The following is a 24625-nucleotide window of genomic DNA, read 5'->3' on the forward strand; positions in this document are numbered from 1 at the left end:
CCAACTTTGAAGAGTCTTAGATATGGTTCTGAGTGACTATTTATATCATTGACATTGCCACTGTTATACAATTGCAACAAATCTTGTACAAAGTATGTCATGGAAAGTGTCCATGGAAAAGTTATGATTTGCTAAGTGTGATTATCCTGTTTATATGAATGTATTATCTTTGTATCTGAAGTTATGAATATTGGCTATGTACTGACATCATACACGTGTGTTGTAGTTCTAGGTAACACCCACCGGATAGACTTTACATTAGAGCCACACCACTATGTGTTGACGGCCCATTAAGGACATTTCATTCCGACAATGGGCCAAAGAAGAAACTCATCCCATCCACTAAGCATTCCTGTTGGTGCCTCAGCAAGAATACGGGCAATGGATGCCCCCTGTGAGTCAACAAAGCATGTAAGGACATGTGATATGCTCATGTGACCCTGCACTCCATCTTGAGATAGTATGTTACCAGGCACATGGCAGAGGATATAAAAGACTTCTGAGATATCTCCATTTTGCCTCTTTCCTGCCCTGATTTTCTGGACTGTGTCTTCACTGCTAAAAGGAACATTTTGAACTATGGACTGATGACCTTCCAATGTTCTGGAAGTTAACAGAGAGGCTTTATAAGATAGAATCTATTCCATCACTGCTACAAACCTGTTATAAGGACTTTGCAATTTCATTCTTTTCTTTTTCTTTTATTATTAAATCCTTAGTGTTTATTTCTAAAATATTAGCATCAGTGTGATTATTGAGTAAGATCTGATTCATATATTGATCTGGCTAAGTGGCTGATCTTTCGGGAATAGAAGGACCCTCTAGTTGATGAAATTGGTTTCCAGTAACTCATCCTAAAGTTCAGTGTCTGGGTGGTAAAACCAGGGCTGGAATGCCTAAGAAGACTGCATTTTTGACTTCTTGTTAATGAGTCCGGTGATACAGAAGTATACTTTTGTTACTGGTTTTCTATAATCTAAGGATAGCATATCCACCAATTTGGGGTGAGTCTGCCCTATTTCTCAGCAGTTTGTCCTGAATTTGGCATCCTTATCTATCACCCGCTGAGGCATGATGACACTTGGTGAGGCTGGTTTCAAGGGGGCTGGAAATACTATCAGAATCGCAGTTCTCATGGCATTTTTGTATTCCTGTTTCTCGTCCCAGATGAAACCAGGTTGTGCATGACAATTAAAATAAGTAAATAAATAATCTAAGAAAGAGAAACCCCATGAGCTCAGTGTCCAGAACACCAGGTCTCCTGTTTCCCAACTATATTGGCAGGCCCACATTTTAGCTACCTGGAGCTGCCACTGATTTGTGTTCCGGGGATTTGAGTTGCCTTGATATCTTTGTTTCCCCTTTTACTTTATTACCAACCCCTCTTTCTCTCTAGAGCTCTTCCCCTATTTAACATTCTACTCTCAGAGCTGCACACTGGGCCTCATTTAGGGAGGAGCAGAGTATTTGAGTCAAAATGCATCTCGTTGGTCTGAGAAGAATTTTTCATCAATATTATCCAAATCAGTCTTCCTTTCATGCTCCTTTTCTTTTTGTCACACATTGTGTTATAGGGCTCTCCTATAGGTCCATCCGTAACCTGCTGCTATGTTTTCTTCACTACAGTGTTTTCTGGAGTCCTTATAGTTGCAGTTCTTGTTTCTTTCTAGGCTGAACTGTCCCAACATCCCTTGCCATCACTGCTGAAGCAGTGCTTTGGATGCTTTGAAATGCAGAGACAAAAGTAGGTTCTTGCTGCCTGGAAGAAAGCAAGAACTTCAAACCATGAGGACTCCAATGAGGCGCACAGCTGAACTGTAAAAATAATTATTGGCACACCACATTGGTATCCTCTAGCCCCAGTTGAACAGTGTGTGGGAGTGCCCAGCTACTTCACTATACAGTTTACATGAAATGATCATCATGCTCAGGTTTCCTCCAGAGTTTATATGGAGCTGATATACTTCAGTGTGTCTGTTCCAGAGTCACATGAAGCTGGCATTGCACCCTATGCTAGAGTTGACCTGAAGGTCACACTATTCTTTGTATAATGTTTTTCATTGGCAACCATGGCAAGAAGCTGCCTTGGCTGAGCCAGGAAGGAGACCCATGTGCAACAGCAGGGGACATTGTCGGTCAGGATTGAGGTGCAGTGGCAGCATTATGAATTTGCTTAAGAGAATCACAGGCCTGCCTTAGGAAGGGGCACTTTGGGTCAATAAAACGGATGGTACAGTGGCAGAATTGCTTTGAGGGACCCAAACCGGAATAGTAGGGTTACTTCAGGTGGATTTCTAGCATTGTATTGGGGCCCAGGACCACAGTATAGTGACAGAGCTGTGGGAGAAAGGAAGAAGAAGCTTATAATGGCACCTATCTGCATTATCCTTGGGCCCTCCCTCATCAGCAAAATTCACCAACACTAGTTTTGTGTGTGCTGGGAGAGCTGGGACTAGAAGGGAAGGGGAACTGTCTATATATTTTTTCACCACTGAACTCTTCCGTGCTCCTCAAATCCCCACATTTGAAACTGAACAAAGTCTCAGTGATGCCACGCTGATGTGCAGATGTCATATGCCCCAGTCAGCCACGCCCTGTTTTGCTGTTGAAGAAATCTATGACTTAGAGGCACATTTCATAGCTCCCTGCTCTCAGTCACTCACACTATGAGCCTGTGACTTCAAAGGGGTATCTGAAAGGCAATGTTTGAAAACAAGAGAGATTTCCGGCAAGTCATTTTTTCCCCTCCCAGGATATAAGCAGTTTTAGAATATTTTGGTATAACTGCTTCTCAGTGGGATTTTTCTTATTTTACAAAGGAAACAAAAAGAACTTGGCAGTGGAAAAGAAAACACAGCTACATGCTCTGTGTCCATATGCTATCATATTAAAGTAGGAGTCTCCAACTCCCACTGCTAGCAGGCTACTCTCCATCCTGATGCATGCCTTTCAGACGGAGCAATGCATGCTGGGAGCTGTAGTTCTCATAGGCTAGTGGTTTTCAACCTTTTCCATATTTTGACTGTATGTTACAGCGTAGAGTCACCTAGTGGACTTCCGCAATGCATTTAGCTATAAAGAAAGGGCGGGTGCTCAGGAACCCCTGAGACCTGTTTGTGATGATCCTGGGGCTTGTGCCCCCCGCTCCCCCCCCCCAGGTTTCAATAACCATGCTATAGACCATATCTCTAAGGTGGTGTTTGATTTGGTGTTCTCTGTTTTTATGCAACTAAGGTTTGAGGGTAGATATTGTCTAACTTAGGGGTTTATGTTGTGTGACAAAGTTCCTCCTCTATCTTGGTGGGTCCTGCACTTATTGGCGGATTTTTTTGCCTCAGAGATTCACCATGTGGGTTGGGGAACAGCCCAGAGACCTTCCCCTCTGGAAGAACCCACAGTCCAGGTCAATTGGGAGGTTTGGGGGGAACCGAGGCCCACCCTCTACTCCAGGTTCCAGCCCAGGGCCCTGTGGACTGCAGCTGTCTATAGTGCCTCCTGTAACAGCTGCATGACAGCTACAACTCCCTGGGCTACTTCCCCATGGCCTCCTCTAAACACCTTCCTTATTCTCACCAGAGGACCTTCCTCCTGGTGTCTGATAATGCTTGTGCTCCTCAGTCCTCCAGCAGCATACCCTCTCAGCTCCTTACACATCTTGCTCCCAGCTCCTCACACTCCCCCCACAAACTGAAGTGAGCTCCTTTTTAAAACCCAGGTGCCCTGATTAGCCTGCCTTAATTGATTCTAGCAGCTTCTTCTTAATTGGCTCCAGGTGTCCTAATTAGCCTGCCTGCCTGCCTTAACTGGTTCTAGCAGGTTCCTGATTACTCTGGTGCAGCCCCTACTCTGGTCACTCAGGGAACAGAAAACTATTCATCCAGTGACCAGTATATTTGCCCTCTAACAGACTCCTGTACCCCACTGGTCTGGGTCTGTCACAGTTGCTGCCCATCTCCATAGTATTTGAGCACCTTCCACATAAAATCAATAGCAATAGTGAAGTGGCTAATGGATTTAATGGGACTTCTTTTTAGGGTATAAAGATTCTGCTTGGGGGTAGGGTTATGTATGGAGTATAAAAGGTATAATTAACTATAACTCAATGGAATTTTATGTAGGGTATAAAATTCTACTTGAGGTTCAGTTGTGTTTTCATTTGTCTGATTGACATTAATTAATATTGGCGGGGGGGGTCTTTTTGTTTAATTTTTGAACTTCAATGTCATTCTTGATTGATTAAAGTTTGGACACTCCTGTTGTAAGATACATGATCAAGTGATTTACAGTTGGGTACATGCTTGACTGGTTAACCAGTTGCATGCCATCGTGGGGGAATGTCCTTTATATTTTTAATTATCTGTATCTTTACATTTACTACTTCGCAAATGAGCATTTGAAAATGTCAGTAGTCGCCCTTTTTAGAGACCCGTAATGAATCTGCTTCCACTCATAAGTAATGCTGTCATCCTAAACAAATGACAATAAAACCTCTGTACATCCATGCCATTATATATTTTCTCTGTATACATGAGTTGGCTTAATTCTTCATACCCTGGTCCACAACACTCAAGGGAACTGTTGCCCTTCTATATTTCCCAATTGCTTTATGTCTGATGATGTGCATATTCAGAACATTCCAAAATCTTAACAGATGATCATTATTACACCTTTAAAACTGAGGGCTCCCTTAATAACAGTGGTAGGGGTATGGGCTGAGCTGTTCTGAAGAAGAAACCCTGAGGAGTAGCCCACTGGGGAAAGAAGAGATGAGCTAAACTTGTGTTATGTACAAGTTGACTTAATGAATAAAGCCAAACCTTAGGAAGAGGCTTAGTTTGGGCCCTGCATAGTGCATGGACTGTGTTCTTAGGGAATCAGCTCACAGAACAACCAAAAAATTCCTTTTTATTTCAGTCCCTCACATGCATGGGAGATCAGGGAATGGCCTGTTTTTGTTTGTGTCTCGGGAAGGTGGAGGGGGTGGTTCTTGAAAACATTCACCATTCTAACTTTGAGTTGAGACAGGGATGGAAAGAAGCATTGATCTAATTATATGATAAGGGTGGACAGGGTCAGGAAGCAATAGGGTGACAGGGAGATGTTTATCACCAGAGCTTCTGATAGTGTTCAGGGCATAGTGACCCACCTGGGTGTTATCAGTTAATGAGATCCAAGCTGACTGTCATCCTGGGCTATGTGGTCAATGGAAGAATATACAGTATGATTTACGAGTGAAATGAAATATAGCTCTGCTCTCCCACGTCACATGCTCATGCACTAGGAATGAAATCCCAGCCAGCTCTACCTCAGAGGCAACAGGCTGGAGAAGGCACTGCCGGTGGAATCCCGGCTGTTTTCCTTGCTCTGTCATGAAATGATGATGGTTGTAGCTGCTGTACATGACCAATGGCTACACTGATTTCGGTGGCTATCAATTAAGTAGTTGCAACTCACAAATCTCTTTAGCATTATGGTTTCTATGTCACAACATCTATTTTCCAAGCAACAGTTTAGCTGTGTACACATGTGAGGTTGTGAGTGTCTGTGTTTGTGTGCTTGTGTGTGGGCAACTCTGTGTGTGTGTCTTTTGATTTTGTGACCATCTGTCTCCCTGTGTGTGCACGTGCATCTATGCAAGAATGTCTGCTTATGTGTGAATGTATGTATGTGTACATGTCACGTAAGCATGTGGGGCTGTCTGAGTGTTAGTGGGAAGAGGATCAAGCAATCCTGTAACCCTCATTGGATCAGATTCATTCTTTACATAAGGAATTAGTCTGGCCTATTATTGTCAGCCACACTTTTATGCTTTCAACGGCCAGCTTCAAGGCATGTGTCACTCATCAAAGTTCAACAGACAAGGAATAGGGGGAGCTGGAGGAAGGGTTACAACAAATGGCAAGGGTGTGAAAAATAGGATTTTTCCTTGTTTTCAGCTGAAGCAAATATTTACAAAAAACTCTTCCTTTATTTTTTCAAAGCAGATGTTACCAGTAAGTACCAGTTTAAATCATACACAGGAAGCCTGGATTGTAGTATTGATGCAAATAAGATTAAGCATTAGGAATAGAGTTTTCCCAAATAACATTGGTACATCCGATAGTGTGACATATGGAATTCCTGACTAGTCCTGCTGGCCATTGGAATTGACTTTACTTATACTTTGTTTGTCTCTACAAACATTCATATCAGAGGTCAGAAACATGTCCATGCCTAAAGCTGGCAAAAAGTTTGGGAAGGAGATTGGAAAAGTAGCCAGGTTCTTTTGATGACGAGCTTCCCACCCTATTCTGTATTCTGCATTGAGAAAGATGGCCTATTCCTCTTCTTCAATGTGCTTCCCTTTGTGGGTGTATGTAGTGCTTGCTTATGAACATGAGGGGCTGATACAACTATCTAGAACTAGGCAGAGTCTGTGAGTCCTAACTACTGTGAAAATATACTTCGACCTTAATCTATAAGAAGCCCCAGTTATTCCAGTTCTGGGTTTCTACACAACCCTGCAATACCTTTTGCCATTCCAATATTAGAAAGGAGACACAGTGCTTCTTTGGCATTCAATAAATAGTGATGCTGCAGAAAATGTACTGATGCCCGACTAAAGACAATGACAATGTAATTGAATGGGGAAAAATAGGTTTCTTTGTCAATTTTGTGCATATGTGTGGGTGGGCTGGAGTGGGGAATAATTAGTAGACTTCCACTAGGTGGATCATTAAGTGGCCAAGTTTATTTTGTGTTGGCTACTATTAGTGTTAAGGTAAAGCATGTGTTTCTATAAATAACGCCACTTTTGATGCAAAATCCATTCGAGTAAGTAGCCTGAGGAGTGGGGTCTCATCTCTCACATGCACTATAGAGATTTTGTTCCCCTTAACATGCCTACCCTCTTCCCCCTTACTTTAACAATGATGTACTGTTGGGGCAGCAGGAAGCCCCGTGTTAAAACCCTGCCACAAAACTGACAGGTGCTTTGGATTGATTTCTCTGCCTCAGATGGAGTTCACCATCTCCCTGGCTACTACTCTGGCATCCCTGCCAAACATGGCATCCCTGCAGCTTATACAAATGGTCATGAAGAACTCTTTAAAAAACACTTTGTGATGTACCAAATTGCTCCAAAATATCAGATATTTTTAACACATGGAAGGAGCCTCCAGATCCCCTAGAAAGTCCCCACCTCCAACTCAAGCTATACAAGTTGATCACTTTGCTATGCAGCCAACGTTTGTAGTACATTTTTCATGAGCAAAGTATAACCATTCTCAGAAATCACCCTTCATATAAATGTATTTGCCTACTGGTGCTATCTCATTTGGTTGTGGCTATGAGAAAGCATTTGAATGGCAAAAGAAATGAATGGATTCCTCATTCTCTCAAACCCATCTCTCTATGAACATTTGCGCCCTGGACACAGACTCAAAAGGAGATTTTTGTGGAAGCCCTTACCAGTAGAGCCCTGTGCAGATACAGAATTTGTATCCGCATCCAATCAGCGATATGCACATATGATCCATGGATATCTGCATCCACAGATGCGGATACCCATGGATGGATATGAAGTGGATAGCCACAGATTTGCAGGGCTCTAGAAATAAAATTTGGATCCGCATCCATCTGCAATTTGCAAACATGGGTCACAGATATCCACATCCACAGATTTGCAGGGCCTGATCCAAAGTCCATTGAAGTCAAGGGAAAGACTCCCATTAACTTGAATGGGGTTTGGATCAGGCCCAGAAAGCACAGCTGTCTCTAAGGGTCTCTGAAGGGCTCCGTAAAGCATTCTGTGTGTGAAGAGTGCTGCCCTTTGCTTTGCCAGTTCCTGAAAAGCAGGGATCCTAAATTGCTTTTGAGACTTATATTCAACCAGTGAGTGAGAGCCAGTGTTATTGATGGGCAAACTGCAAAAGGCTTTAGTTGTTCAACTTAGATAAACAACCCATAGGTTGTATGCCTGTATGTAAGCCTCTTGAATCTGCAAATTTGGAAGAACTGGCTCATTCACCAAGTTTCTGGTAGTTCCTGCTTCCAGTCAGGCTAGGTAAACTATGGGTGATTTGTAACTTCCGTTGCTGGATCTCATTGGAGCCTGGAAGATTAGAGGAAGAGGAGAAAGAAGAAAAGTTTGAAGAAAAGTTAAATGAACATTTTACCAAACTCCAAAGTAGCAGGTTGAGTTTTGGGCAGTGGTGAGGAGATATATCTGTCCCTCGTTATAACCAGCTAGGTTGAACAATCATGGTTGAGATTTTCAAAGCCAATCAAAGTGTGTCTGAATTCCCTACTCAGCTTTGGAAATGTTAGCCCATATGCAGTGTTGCTTTTTTGTCCTGATCGATTAGTCAATAATCAGAGCCTAACAGGATTGTTTCCAGGAGAATGAGAAATTGATGCTATGAGTCAGGAATATTCTTGGTCTTATCTTGCTTATTTACACAGAATGTACACAAAGCCCTGTTTCCCTGAACACAGACACAAACAACAGCAGGAAGTTTCCTTGTCAGAAATCCAAAGGTCTGCCATGCCAGTGAGCTCCGTGCCCAAGAAGCCCTGGCCTCTGCTTCCTCTCAGAGCAGTGCTCATGATTCCTTTTGGCCTCCAACCCACACACGGCCTGCTGCCAATATACTAGCCCTTCTGTTTGAAACCTCAGTCCACACACCTGGTGACTTGGGTGGTAACCCCACAGCCCTCAACCATTAATGGGGTTTGAATGCTCCTTCTTATGATCCTGAACAAGAGTGCTTGGCACACCCATTGGCTTTAATGAGTTCTGTGGTTGTCGTTGGAACCAATACTCTGCTCCTGGCAGCCATTAGCACCTTTCAACTACACCGTCAATATGTGTGTACAACAACAGTCTGAGGAGGTGCAAAATGGCAGCATTATAGAAAAAATGGCAATCAAAAGGGGGATGTGTGATATTCTAAGATTACTTCATTTTACAGCCTCCTGTTATGTGCTTTCTTGCTACCATTTTGCCTTTCCTTCATGTAACATGCACTTGCTGAGGTGAGGCTTACACTTCAATTGACATCACCTCAGAACTGAGCCCATTGAGAGCTGGCTACATGCTGCATATGGGCATCATTCATGGACAGAAAGAACTCTTTTTTTCCCTCCTCTCTTGAACACCCCCAGGAAAAACCTCACAAAATTAAAGCTGCACTGACTTCTGTGAAGTACTTCCTCCATGCTGGAGATGCTCCGGTAGTGCACCTCAGGACCTGACTGGAAAAAGGACTTCCCTGCATAGGTTTTCAGTATCTTATGGCTGTTGCTGCCAGGATAGTGGTGGAATTGTAGTGAAATGAACAGGACAGCTAGGGTTATTTTTGCAATTTTAGGGATAGTCCCTAATCAAGGCATGATTTGGAAAATCATTAGGTATTGGGGACTGCATGCTTGGCACAGCCATGAAGAGTGCACCTGTGGTATCACCAAAAATTCTACGTGTATGACAGAATCCTACAGATCTAAGGTGAGTATTAATAGGACAGCAGCATAGCAAATGAACTGAAGGAGCAGCAGTGAAGTGTGTGCTAGTTATCAAACAAGATTATGGGCCAGTTTAGCTGTACAATGCTGGGGGTCTGGTTTTGATTCCCATTCCAGATGGCTGTCTCTTCCAACTTGCATGGACTGGGAGTGCTACAGAGGCAGCTTATTCAACCTCAAAGAGGGGAGACAGTATCCCCATGACTCAGTGGTGATCATTCTGGACAAATAAGGTGCAGCATTTAGGGACTCCAAAGGGAATCTTATCCTGTTCTCCTTAGCTGGCAAGCAAGGCAGTGAATTATAAAATTCCATTTAGCCTATACACCCTTTTTGAGCAGGGACTGTCCCTTACTGTGTGTATGTACAGCACCTAGCGTAGTGGGGCCCTGATCTCAGTTGGAGCCTCTAAGTGCTATGGCATTGCAAACTAATAAATAAATAATAGTAATTAATAATACCAGTGGTAAGTGAGGAGATCTTCAGATCTCCAAAAGGGTTCTGGGGACATCCTTCACAAAGGAAAAGTTTGTTAATGACACTTGATAAAAGCATCCATTCTTTGTCTACTGATGATTTGGCCATATAGATCTGTCGCATTTATGCAATTTTACTACATTTTTACCAATATGACATAAAACATTTACTATCTGAAAATTTCCTCTTACTCTTTCCTTCTGGTAAAAATATTAGACAGATGTAAGAAGCAGTTTTAAGCAGAGTGGCTGTGGGCAATTTGCATGTACTGTGCAGTGCTGAACATAGGAGGACACAGCCTGCTGGCTAGCTAAGTAATGCAACCTGTCTCCTGTCACATTAAAAACATTCAAAAGATACCCTGGAATCTGTTTCTCATCATGGGAGACATGTAATAAGTGGTTGAATGAAGAGCAAGACCATCCAAGTACCGTATTATAATCTCCTGTGTCTGTCTTCTCACACAGAGGCAAGATAAGATCCACTTGTGCAGTGTTTATCTGATTCTTCTCAGCTCTCATACTGTTTGAAGTCAGAATTGAATATTTCCTTTTTTCCTTTCTTTTTTATAAATAGCCCAGGTATTTCTTCTTTGTTCCTATTGTGACATCTCAGGTATCTCCTATTATCCCCCTGTTTTTATTCAAGAAGCTTCTACAGCAGCAGCAGCCTCCATTGCAGACAATGTAAAATGTAGTCAGGGCTAATCATGATTCGGGCTATTCTTTTTCTTACCTCCTTTACAAAAAGCTGTTCTGCAATAGATGGAACATTAGAAATAAATACAATGCCTGTGAAATATAATAGGATATATACATAGAGAGAGAGAGGGAAACATCTATCTCTCTCTCTATGTATGTTCATTGTATTTATATTCTTTCCTTTTCCCTCCTTTTCTTTCTTTTTGTCCCATTTAATTTTCTTGCTTTCTCTCTCTCTTCTCAACATCTCCTACAAGGGTTCTGGACTTAGTTATGGGTATTGGATGGAGAACAATAAATCCAGTTTCAGAGTGGTAGCCGTGTTAGTCTGTATCAGCAAAAAGAACGAGGAGTCCTTGTGGCACCTTAGAGACTAACAAATGTATTTGGGCATAAGCTTTCATGGGCTAAAACCCACTTCATCAGATGCATGAAGTGGGTTTTAGCCCATGAAAGCTTATGCCCAAATACATTTGTTAGTCTCTAAGGTGCCACAAGTATTCCTCAATAAATCCAGTATAACCCTAATTATGTGAGCTATTTAAATCAACTGGTGTTTCAGTTAGGAAAGTGAAAGCCCACTGAGTCTGAGATATCTTGAACCTCTCAAACTCTTTTTTGGTTTAAGGATTTACCATTTTTTTCTGATTTCACAACAGAGCTAGGGGGTTATCTAAAATAAAGAGAATATTTGCTGGAATAAAAGCTGAATTCACTTTTTCTGCTCTTTGCTCATGCCACTTCTGTATTTGTCTTCTATGAATATTCTAGAGAATAAATTTAGCAGTGGGGATGTTCATAAAAACAGCAAATTTTAAGTGGATATTAAGAGAATAGCCATGGAAAACAAATTTTGAATTCATACATGTCAGTATTCACCATGGAAGCCTGACTGCCTTTGTTCTCAATCCATGCTAACTATCACTGTTTGAATTTCAAATAGTCACAACAAACTGCTCACAAATAATGTACATGCCAAGGGCCTCACTGAAGTCAAAGGAAAACCTCTCACCCTGAATCTTCTGAGACCCAGGCTTCTTGTGCTGTTTTGATACTCACCTTGCTCACCAGAATGTAGCAGAGATGGACAGCCAGAGGAATGCAGTCATGAAAAAAAGAAACAAACATACAGCCCTGGGTTTGTTCTTGACAGATTTCCAAGCAGAGAAGTTCTCCAAGTTGCTGTCAGTGTTGTAGACCTCACATTGTGGAACTGACAGATACATCATGATCAGGCAGGAGGTTTTATTTTTATCATGTGTTTTTAGGTTATATTTAGGGCATACCAGCCTGACAGTATCTATGTTAATGATCACGTGTGTGCGCAACTGGAAGTCTCCCTTCTACTGTTGAAGAGATATAAAACAGGCCAGAATGGCTGCCCTCATTCAGATGGAGATAAAACAGAAGACCTGATTATTCAGTCATTTCAAGATCTGCTGGCCCTTTCCTCAGGACTAGGAATCTGCTGTCTTGGCAGATCCCAATTACATTTTGCCTCAATTCATAAATGTCATGGCCAGATCATGGGCAGCCAGACCTAGTGGTCAGAGTCCAGGTCCACAGTCATGGGACGGGAGCCAAGAGTCAGCTGGGTCAGGATACTGGGGGATCAGAAGCAAGAAACAAACTTGAGAGCACAACCATGAATCAGGCCGGGTCAGGATACTGGGGGTCCGAGGCAGGAGACAAACTGAAGATGAGAACCATGGGTCAGGAGTCAGAGTCAGGATACCAAGAGGTGAGAAGCAAGAGACAAACTGGAGTCTGGAATCAGATGCCGGGAGTCAAGCCAAGAAGTTTGGAAGCAAGGAAGTCAAGCCAGGGGCACAGAAGCCACACAGTCCAGAGCAGGTTGGAGCCAAGTTGCATGGACAATTGTCTGTTCTTGTGCTGGATTTATATCGAAGCTGTGGACCAATCAGGATTCCCAGCATTCTCCCAGTCAGGATCCAGGACTTGAGTCCTCTGTCAGGGTTCAGCTTCTGTCCTAGGAAGTGTTAGCAGGTCACTGGTTGGCAGGTTGGAGCTTACCAGACAGTTCCAGACAATAAGGTGTTCAGGGGCCTAAATCCTATTAAATGTCAATAGGAATTGGGCACTGAACTGCCACCAGCACCTTTGGCAATCTCATAAATAAATAAAATGGAGCATTTATTGTGCTTCTGTTCTTCCAACCCCATTGCAAACAGAGCTGGAAGAAAGCAGCAAAACATTTCCCAGCTGCTCTTCATTCAGATTTGTAAACACTTGGCTTTAGCTGTGTTCAGACCCATTTGTATTTTCTTTTGGCTAATGTTGTAGGCTGGGATTTTTGGAGGAGCCTAAGGGTGTTAGGCACCCGACTCAATGGACTTCAATGGGATTTAAGCACCTTTCTCATTTGAATTCCTTTGACAATCTCAGCACTTGCAAAGAAGTTACTAGCAGGAATATATGCAGAATCAGAAGATTGCAAGTAAACACTGAATACATACAAAAAAATGGAGAAGGGCTTTGCTTTCTTGCTTATGTCTATCTTCAACCTTTGAGCATGCCCAGTGTGAGCTAGATGTTTCTAGAGGCCAGAGCAAATTCAGATTGAGCTGATTGCCTGTATAGTTGGGGGAAAAAATGCTCTGTTTTTTCCTCCAACCAGCCTGCCTCCTTCCTGAACACTGCAATTGCTAATGGAAAGGAAAACGGAAGGATAGAAGAAAACAAAGAGCTCAGCAGCCATCCAGCTATCCCCCTTTCATTGTTTTTGATTGAGCCCATGACTGTTCTCCCATCTTTCCTGTTTTCGGTGGCCCTGAGAAAGCATCTGCCATTCAGAGCTTCTGAACCACTCAGGAGCACAGCCCCCTTCTGTGTAGCTTAAACACCTCAAATGGCATCCATATAATTCAACCATCCACCCCAGTGCCTTACAAGACAGTGCTTTCTCCCCATTTCCCATTCTTACAAGCCACACAAAGCTCCCAAGCTTGGTTAACATATAATTGCCAATTTGGCGCAGAACTCAGGATAGCTCTGCCACATAACTAGTGGGGCCTGCCCACATAATTCAGGTCTAATGTGGTGCATGGTATCACAGGGTCTTAGATACAGTATTTTTCACTTTCCGTCCTGATCTGCTGAGCAGTGTTGTCTGCTAGTAAACAGCTGCTGTAATTCACCCAACAGGCATCTGCCATTTTGGTCATGGATTAAGGGATCCCTAGGTATATACATTGTATAACACTTTAAGCTTGTAAAGTAATTTGGGGCCCTTAATAAAGGAATAAAAGGCACGTTATGGATGAAAGAATATAGTAAATAATAAAAAGCATGATAAAAATGGTAAATAATAATATTATTAATACATCTAAGTAGGAAAGGCAGATCAAAGGAATACAATTCAGTCTTTGGGATTAACTTATTCTGAGGAGGAGCCATGGATAACATACTTAAAGAAAAACTATACTGGAAATTAAAACCAAGGAAATAGCCACAGGGGACAGAGTTACTGGAATGGAACTGAAGAGTTCCTGGCAAAGATTGGACCATCATGTTGCTAACAGAAGGAGGGAAAGAAGTTATGTGACTGCCATGGGCTACTGTTTTTACAAATAAGATCAAACTCATAATAGATCTAAATCATCAGCAGTGTTAGGTGGAACCAAACCTTGTAACCAAGTGGTTAAGACCAAAGAAACATTAAAATGCTAAAAACACAAGAAAAAAATAATAAATGCCCACTTTCCACTGTATAAGAATGGCCATACTGGGTCAGATCAGTGGTCCAGCTAGCCCAGTATCTTGTCTTCCAACAGTGGCTGCTGCCAGATGTTTCACAGGGAGTGAACATAATAGGGGAATTCATCAAGGGATCCATCTGCTGTTGTCCACTCCCAGCTTCTAGCAGTCGAGGGTATAGGGACAACCAGAGCATGGGGTTGCACTCCTGACCTTCTTGGTTAATAGCCATTGACGGACATATCCTCTATGAATTTATCAGATTATTTTTTAACCCAGTTATACTTTTGGGTTTCACAACTTCTTGCAACAAGGACCACAGATTGGCTGTGCGCTGTGGGAAGAAGTACTTCCTTATGTTTGTTTTAAACCTGTTGCCTATTAATTTCATTGGGTGACCCCTAGTTCTTGTGTTATGTGAAGGGGTAAATAACATTTCCTAATTCACTTTCTCCAGACTATTCATGATTCATATCACCCCCCCCCCATTGTCTCTTTTCCAAACAGAACAGTTCCAGTCTTTTTAATATCTCTTCATATGGAAGCTGGTACATACACACAATCATTTTTGTTGCCCTTCTCTGTACTTTTTCCAATTCTAATATATCTTTTTTGAGACAGGACAACCAGAACAGCACAAAGTATTCAAGGTGTGAGCATGCCATGGATTTCTATAGTGGCATTATAATATTTTCTATTTTATTATTTATCCCTTTCCTAATGGTTCCTAACATTGTGTTTGATTTTTTGACTACTGCTGAACACTGAGAAGATAATTTCAGAAAACTATCCATGTTGACTCCTAAATCTCTTTCTTGAATGGTAACAGCTAATTTAGACCCCCATCATTTTGTATGAATAGTAGTAATTATTTTTTCCAATATGCATTACTCTGCACTTATCAACATTCAATTTAATCTGCCATTTTGTTGCCCCGTCACCCAGTTTTGCAAGATCCATTTGTAACTCTTTGCAGTCGGCTTTGGACTTACCTATCTTGAGTAGTTTTCTATTGTCTGCAAACTTTGCCACCTCATTCTTTATCCCTTTATCCAGATTGTTTATAAATATGTTGAACAACACTGGCCCCAGTACAGATCCTTGGGGGACCTAGCTATTTACTTCTCTCCATTGTGAAAACTGACCATTTATTCCTACCCTTTGTTTCCTATCTTTTTACCAGTTACGGATCCTTACTTTGCTTAAGAGCTTTTGGTGAGGGACCTTGTCAAAGGCTTTCTGAAAGTCCAAGTATGCTATATCAAATGGCTCACACTTGTCTACATGCTTGTTGACACCCTCAAAGAATTCTAATAGATTGTGAGGCATGATTTCCCTTTACAAAGCTGTGTTGACTCTTCCCCAACATATTGTGTTTATCTATGTGTCTGATAAGTTTGTTCTTTACTATAGTTTCAACCAATTTGCCTGGTACTGAAGTTGGACTTACCAGCCTGTAATTGCCAGGATTGCATCTCCAGCCTTTTTTTAAAAATGGCATCACATTAGCTATCCTCCAGTCATCTGATACAGAGGCTGATTTAAGCAACAGGTAGTAGTTCTGCAATTTTATATTTGAATTCCTTCAGAATTCTTGGGTGAATACCATCTGGTCCTGGTGATATATTAGTATTTAATTTATCTATTTGTTCCAAAACCTCCTCTATTGATACCTCAATCTGGAACAGTTCCTAAAAAGAATGTCTCAGGTGTGGGAATCTCCCTCACATCCTCTGCAGTGAAGACCAAAGCAAACAATCCATTTAACTTCTCCACAACAGCTTTGTCTTCTTTGAGTGCCCCTTTAGCACCTCACTTGTCCAGTGGCCCATGCTGATTATTTGACAGGCTTCCTGCTTCTGATGTACTTTAAAAATCCTTGTTGTTAATTTCTGTCTTCTGCTAGTTGTTCTTCAATTTTTTTTTGATCTCCCTAATTATAAAACACTTAGATCCAGATGCTGGCTGTGACACAGGCCCTTTGTGCTGCTCTGATGGTGTAAAGGGACCATAAAGCTGAGCTAGCCAGATAGATTAGTGAGTGTTCTCTTGTTCTAGGGAAATCTCTGGGTGGTGCAGAGCTGACATTTTAAAACACTTTCAAATGTGACTAACTAGAAGATACCACAGGTGGGCATGTTGGAGACTTTAATACACAGGACACTAATTAAAGCCATTTCTTTTTAAAAGTGATGGCATAGGGGAGTCCCGTGGTACATTTGGAAATTTCCCATTCCAAAAATCAATAATGACTATAGGAAACTCATACAGCACATCAGCACCATTAGCCTTGAAGACCACAGCTTTCAATTTACCCAGGAATCTGTACAGAAAGGTAGTGGCAGTGCACGCTTCCTTCATTCCCAAGAAGCTGTCTAAGCCCTGCCCTGAACAGGAGGAAAGAATCACCACACTAGAGGTATTTTATACTCCATGCCCTTTCAGTCTTTGACTTAACTTTGCGGAGACAACTAACAATAGAGCTTATTATCAGCGGCGGTGATGGTGGTTGTTGAGGCTGACATCTGCTCACCAGGAACTGAACTCCGACCACCAGCTCTTTTCACATCAGCCAGCACACAGCTGACAGATGGCAAATACATCCAGTCACAGCTACAGTTTACAAGGCCAGATATCTGTAATACAACAGTTAATTTGCCTTACAATGGCCATAGCTTGTGAAAAGTAGTGTGTGATCGAATCACAGATGTGAGATCAGTAATGGGATCATTCTTCATGGTAATCTGCAGGAATGGGCAATAGTGTTAGTTATTTTGCATTTATGCCGCACCTCTCATCAATGGATTACAAAGCTCTTTAATGGTATGTCTACACTACACACCCCTGGCAGTGCCATGGAGGGTAAGTGTAGCTACATGCTGCAGTGAAAACCAAGCTGCCCTGAGCCTGTGGTGTGTAGCTGCATGTGGCAGTGACAGGCTCTGGCGGACAGGTGCAGGGGAGTGGGGAAAGGCTGTGCCAGTGAAGAGCTGCTGGAGGCTTTCCCTGCTACCTCCCCCCTGACAGAGCCTTTCCCTGTGGCAGGGAAAGACTCCAGTAGTGAGGAGGAAGTGGGACACTACACTGCTAAAAATAGCAGTGTACATGGGAGCGGCATTGCTTGGGCATGTAGAGAGCCATGCAGGGTAAATATCCACAGGGTTCAGGCATGTCTTTTCCTCGCCTAAGCAGTGCCTCACTGTCTACTCTGTGATTTATACCCATGCTAGGAGGGCATGCAGTATATGTACTCTACACACTGCTGAAAGGAGTGTGCAGTGTAGAAGTGTCCAAAGTGCTGTCAGCCCTGTTACAATGGAAGAAACTGAGGTCCAAAGAGACTTAGGAGCAACATCTCTGTGCAAAGGTCTCCTACGTGGCAGAATGGATGCAATTCCACTGCACCAGGTTTGTGTTGAGGAGAGGGCTGCAGGCCATGTGCCTCCCTCCTCCCGCACTTTGCACGGAGTGTTCCATAAAACACGGGGGGGGGGGCGCTGAGGGCATGGCAGAAGCTGGCGGGGGACAGAGTCAGTGGATTGCTTTGTAAATGTTCTGGCTCCCTACAGAGAGAGGCAGCACAGACAGGATCAAGATGATTGCAGTGGCAGCTGCTCCCTGGCCAGATGTGGGAGTTAAAGATTCCTCCTCCAAGCCCTTGGGGAGATCACCGGCTCGCAGTCTGCTACTCAGGATGTATGCTGATTCCCAAGAGTTGGGCTGAGGTCTCCTGACTTCCCAGACTCTGGGCTGAATTAATAATTGCCATAGAACCCCTTTATACCAGCCAGTGTGATGCAAAGAAGACATAGGGCAGGCGTAGGACCTCTCTGGGGCATGCTCTCAGCCAGGGGTGGCTCTATGTATTTTGCCGCCCCAAGCACGGCAGTCAAGTGGCTTTTGGCGGCATGCCTGCGGGAGGTCCGCCGGTCCCGCGCCTTCGGCATACCCGCCACCGAATTGCTGCCAAAGCCGCGGGACCGGCAGACCTCCCGCAGGCATGCCGCCAAAGGCAGCCTGACTGCTGCCCTCACAGCGACTGGCAGGCCGCCCCCCGCGGCTTGCTGCCCCAGGCATGTGCTTGGTGCTGCTATGACAAGTACAGATCCAGCTCCGCCAAAACTGTACCACTTCCACAGGGGCCCCAGTTCTATGGCTGGGAGCAAGAGGGGGTGTGGCTCTGGCAAACCTGCTTGCATCCGTGCATTGGCTCTTTGGATGTACATCTGGAACATAAGGTAAAGCCACTCTTAGGCAGGGATGAATCTGGCCCTGTGCCTCCATTCACCCCCATTTTTCATTCCTGTCTCATCCCGTGATAACACAATGGCAGCATCTTTGCAAATGGGAACGTACAGATTGTTTGTTTCGGAAAACAAAGGTCAGTGGGTAGGTTCCTACCATGCAATCTAAAAAAACGATTGTTTCTCCAGCCTTCCAGTCCCAAACAGACTCACAGGACACTGGTACTATGGGTTTGCTCAAATGGAAGCGTTCTCATTTCTCCAGCTTTATCATAGGCTCTGCATTCTGTCCTCCCCCCACCCCTCCACTTACTTTACCAGCAGCCACCTGCCAGCCTCAGCTTCTGGTCCCAACCACACATGCCTTGAGGGGCCAGGTGTTTCCTCCCTCACTACAGTAACCATGACACTAACACAGTCTGCACTGATGATTCTGCTTTGATTCTTTTAGATTTCTCTCTATGCAAACACTCACAACAGAAGCATCACAATGAAGTCAGCTACCCCTAGCTCACTCACAAAGGCACCCAGGAAAATACTTAGGAGTTATTATATTACAGTTTGAGCTGGATGCATGATGGGCCACGTCCTCAGCTAGTGTAAATCGGTATGGTGCTATGCCAGTTCACACCAGTGGAGGATCTGTTCTTACAATTGTAAAACAACATATTTGAGGAATTCCATGACATTTTTTCAATACTTTTTTTCCCATTATTTGCCCAACTCTAATCACAAAGCAGATAGATTAGGGTTGGCAAACATGCCGTTTTTTTCCTCTCCTGATTTTACTGGGCCATTTCCTATATCCTGGAAGTCTAACTTGTAAGGTATAAAAAGGGTCCCAAAAGAACTTTTGGGGCTGTGCAAGGGCAAAGTGCTGTATCCTTGCATGATGACATTGTATTATATAATGCAGTGATATTTACCTGGAGATGGAAACTAAACACCTTTAAAATCTGGCCTTTAGTTCCCAATGTTCTCCTTGGAAGTTTTCCCCATTTTTTGTCTGTCTTACTATTTGAACTGTAATCTCTACAGGGCAGGGACTGGTTCTCACTATGTGTTTAGACAGTGCTTTGCACAGTGGAGTCTCTGGGCATCACTAATAAAATAATAATAATGATGATAAAAAATGTGTCACAATTCTGTGATGCATGTGTTATCCCCCCCCCCCAGGATAAACAGTAAAAGGCGCTGAACCCTCAACGCTAAATAAACTATATGCCTTTTATTTGTAACTGTGTGCTACCTGCAGTAACTTGTACCCAATAAATTGGTAGGAGTTAGTGGTATTTCTCTGCAAGCCATTGGTGGTGACCATTCACTCATGAGACACCTTTCCTAAGGAAGGCCCAGGAGAATGCTCAAAGATCATGGAAAAAGCAGGGGCTGAGACAGGAGTGAATGATAAGAAGATTAATTTAACGCAGCAGTGCAGGGTTAACCCCTGGATGAAAGCCTAGAAATTATACAGGGAAGTCAGTTTGAGTCCTGCAGAACTGGTCTAAGAAAGCCCATTACATAATAGGTGATTCATTCTTATCGCGCCCCTTCTCTTTCATCTTTATGGGCTCAACAGTAAGAGATCCTTTATTCCACAGATCTCTTTTCAATGAAACAGTAAATAAGCAAGTGCCAAGCTCCAGCTGTAATAACAAGAGCTGGCAAGAGCCCAATGGGTCTGCACTGTTTTTTTTTTATTTTTATTTTTTTTATTTATTAAAATTCTCTGGGTACAGATTTACTTTCTTTGCTCCTTCTATATTATTGCTTCACCTGCCTTGAATTGGGAATTGCAGGCACTTTGATAAATGGATTGTAAAGTTGTCTGGATTCACTGTGGCTTCTTAAAGTGCCTGTGTATCCTCGGCCGAAATGCAATTTTGTAACTTCCTGCAGCAATTGCTCCTCAGTGAATCACAACAAATATCATTCTGCCTTCCACAGAACAGGACACTAGGGGGGCTATTTCCTCCTTTCCCAGTGGTGAAATTATGTCAGTATCACAAAATATTTTATTACATCATTGAAATCATGTAGCCACAACTGGTCCTGGCTTTAAAGGTAGGGTGACCAGATGTCCCGATTTTATAGGGACAGTCCCGATTTTTGGGTCTTTTTCTTATTTAGGCTCCTATTACCCCCCACCCCCTGTCCCGATTTTTCACAGTTGCTGTCTGGTCACCCTATTTAAAGGTGAACAGCAAAGCTACGGTCACGTTCCAGGGCCAGATTCTACTTTAGATCTGATCCAAAACTAATTGACTTTCTCTGGAAGTTAGGCACCTCAATCCCATTAGACTTCTGTCTGCCTCTTTAGCCACCTAAATACCTTTATAACTCTGCCCTTTACTCTGCAAGGAATCTCACTGATTTCAGTGGGACTACTTGTGGAGTGAATCACTGCTTATGAATCGTTAGGGGTATCAGAATGTGGCCCACTGACACAAGACGTTTCATTGTAACCAAAACAACTCATCAGCAATGTAAAACTGATGCATTGTGGGATATTTTCTGTAAACCAGAGAAAGTGATGAAGGAATCCACAGAGGGAGTGGCCATTTTAAAAAATTATGTTAACAAATGTATTTCTTGGCTGGATTCCCACCTCAGATCCCAAATCTGCATAGTGAAGAGTTTCTCCACACAAATTTGTGCTTAGCTTTGTTGGTTTTTTAGTTCACCTTTCAACGGCAGGTCTAAAAAAATACACTCTTCTCAATCAGAACACTGAGTGAGGATCAGTTCTCTTTGTTAGGAGATATATTGCAGCTAATTACTAATGTTGCATGTCAGTGCTTCATTTGATTTATATTGTATTCACACACACACACAAAGGCTACAAAACAGAGATGATTTTTCTGCTGGAAAGCAAAATATCTTATATACTGTTTTAATAAGTCAGTTCATGAGTCATACAGGATACATTTTACCTCATTAATCCATCTGGGCCCTCCTGTTATATGTTTCATGAGTGCTAAATAAGACAGCCTTGATGCAAACAAGGGCTTATATAATTTTTCTGTGATCATATATTCTCAGGTGATTCTGCTCGGAATACAGGTGTATTAAAATACAGCCTGTTCTTAAATTCTTTTCGTTGCACTTTCAGCCCTTGTCAAAATTACTAACGTGCCTTTAGTTTAATCTTATTTCTCATTACAGAGTCTCAAAACTGCCTGAAATATTCATGTGATGGGAAAGGAAGAAAATGAAGAGCCAATTGGTGGGTGTCTTTTCCAGAAGCTGAAGAAAAATCACATAAGCTGAGGAAAATGTCAATGCCTGAAACTTTTACTTTTTTTAAAAATTGACAAATGTTGCCAATTAGATGTTTTATTTAAAATGTGTTTTTCTGTCCAAATCTTAATGAAAAGTAAGGACCTAAAAGCCAGATCATTGCCCCTGAGAAGGCTACAGCAGTTTTTCAACCTGTGGTCCACAGACTACATCTAAGGGGTCCGCAAAAGGTTGTCGTTACCATAGAACAGTGATTTTCAACCTGTGGTCTGCGCACCGCTGGGGGTCCTCAGACTACGTCTAAGATTTCCAACAAGGTGCGCACCTCCATTTGAAATTTTTTAGGGGTCTGCAAATGAAAAAAGGTTGGAAACCACTGGGCTACATCATTCCAGGGATGGAAAGCAACCTTTAAGAGAGACCTGCTGAGAATTCCCATGCTATAAGGGAATCGTGACATATGCCTCCACACACCATAAGGGGCATTTATGGAGCATGTTTATGGCTCTCTATTGATTCCTCAGCTGCCACAACACTGAGTGCCATTACAGGGGTCTTCAATCTGCTCTAATTTAAGACATGGGTCAAACTGCCCCTCAGCAGCCCTGAGGATCAGGAGAGCACAAAAGTGGCATAAAACCAGCTTTACTCTCATCTCCTGGGCCCTGCACCTGAGCACCTCTTGTCTGGACTTAAGAATCATGTCCCTGAACTGCAGCTCCAGTTAGAAAAGGGACTATAAACGGCCTCATGGAGATCCTGAGAGGCAAACGGCCTGGACTCAAGTGTCCCTATTTCCTTCCTATAGCATTAAGTGCTTCTGTTGCTTGTTTTGCTCCTGCATTTTAATCATCTACTAGTTTCAAACTGGCTGATACACATGTCGGGGAGTTGGATGCAGACTGGAGAAAGACACCACTGGAGCAAAGATGGTGGTGTAGAAGCTATGTTAGGAGAACCCACCATCACAGCAGGAGAGAGGAAATTGTAGATAATGCAGAGGATCAAGTGTGTTCATTGCCACGGAGATAATGAAGAGGTAGGAAGGAGGAAATCAGGGAGGAAGAATTGAGGAAAACCAAGGAAGTGATGAGGGGCAGGGCTAAGAGGAGAGGGATGGGAATAGAGTGAGAGACAAAGGGATAGAAGAAGGGGAAAACATGAGAGGGGAATGAAAGGAACAGTGGGGGGATGAGAAGGGCAGAAGGAGGACAAAAGGAAGTTGAAAAGAAAAATAACAATGAGACAGAGAAAGAGGGAAGAAAAGGCGATGATTGTTGACATGGCAAAAGGATTTGTGGTTTGATGAATAAAGCTTCAGAGAATATTAAAATTTCCCTCTTAGTGGAACCCCAAGATCATTTATGTCTAAATGGGACAATAACTGCAAAGAGAAATCACTATAGGTAAAAGAGAGAAAAGGATCAGAGAGAACATGGGCCAGATTCACTGCTACCTTGGCTGTTTGTTTGTTTTTACCAGGGCCGCCCAGAGGATTCAGGGGGCCTGGGGCAAAGCAATTTCAGGGGCCCCATTCCATAAAAAAAAGTTGCAATACTATAGTAACATGTATTTGGAAATGTAAAAAATAACTAGTGAAATACATTCAAAAATTAATTTGTAATAATTTGAAAATACACTAAATACATTATTTAAAAACATTAAATGCTTTAATGGTATGTATACATTTGCAATTACATAATGGGCTGTTGCTGGGTGATGGTAATGATTGTAATGAATGGGCTGTTGCTGCCTGGGGGTGGTGCTGCTGTTGCCCAGGGCTGGGTGGGGAGCTGGGTTCTGGGTTGGGAGGTGCCCGGCTCACAGAGGCTGGACTCAGGGCTGTGGGGAGATGGGGTCAGGGGGGTGTCCAGCTCAGAGGAGCTGGGCTTGGAGCTGGGGGTCAGGGCTGTGGGGAGGATGGGGTCGGGGGGGTGTCCAGCTCAGAGGAGCTGGGCTCGGAGCTGGGGGTCAGGGCTGTGAGGAGGATGGGGTCAGGGGGGTGCCCGGCTCAGAGGGGCTGGGCTCGGAGCTGGGGGTCTGGGCTGTTGGGGGGATGGACTTGGGGAGGTGCTCAGCTCAGAGGGGCTGGGCTCTGAGCTGGGGGTCTGGACTGTGGGGGGGATGGGGGGTGCCCAGCTCAGAGGGGCTGGGCTCGGAGCTGGGGGTCAGGGCTGTGGGCAGGATGGGATCAGGGGGGTGCCCAGCCCCAGCCCCTTACTATGCCGCTTACCCCCTCTCCCGGAGCCTCAGGGCGCCGCATCTAGGAGCGGCCCCAGACAGCGCTGCAGCGGCCTGGCTCCAGCGGGGCCTGAGCTCCCGCTGGTCGGCTGCAGCTCGCAGCCCCGCCCCCTTACCAGCTGAGACGCCAGGGGATGGGGGAAGACGGAAGCGGGGGGAGCCTCCGACATACTCATGGGGGCCCCTGCGGGGCCCGGGGCCTATTGCCCCACTTGCTCCCACCCTGGGCGGCCCTGGTTTTTACCATTCCATTCATGCAACATAACCATAAACTAGACGATTAAACTATGTTTACAGTTTATGGCTGCTTTCTATTGCCAGAGCAACACAAAGTATTCAGTGTGTGCTAGGAAATATGGCTCTCTCTCTCTCTCTCTCTCTCTCTCTCACACACACACACACACACACACACACACACACACCCTACATCAAAAGAACATTATTAAGATTACAAAGTCAAGCATATTCAAGTTAGGAAGAGGCAGAATTAAGGCCTCCTTGTGA

The 24625-nt window shown here is 43.5% G+C and overlaps 1 protein-coding gene across 16 annotated transcripts in view; it reads right to left on the reverse strand.

Annotated features, from left to right (window-relative positions):
- The window catches only part of CHRM2 (cholinergic receptor muscarinic 2), a 176843-nt gene that overhangs the window by 67254 nt on the left and 84964 nt on the right, over nucleotides 1-24625 (reverse strand). The window contains exon 3 of one of the 16 annotated variants that reach the window (XR_010592290.1): nucleotides 11148-12669. The exons of the other annotated variants lie outside the window; for them this stretch is intronic. The gene's annotated coding sequence lies outside the window, so the exon portion shown is untranslated. Of the gene's footprint in view, nucleotides 1-11147; nucleotides 12670-24625 lie in introns of those variants that run through there. 16 annotated transcript variants of the gene reach the window in all.

Source organism: Chrysemys picta, chromosome 1, assembly GCF_011386835.1.
Source record: "Chrysemys picta bellii isolate R12L10 chromosome 1, ASM1138683v2, whole genome shotgun sequence".
In the NCBI taxonomy this organism is placed as follows: domain Eukaryota; kingdom Metazoa; phylum Chordata; order Testudines; family Emydidae; genus Chrysemys; species Chrysemys picta.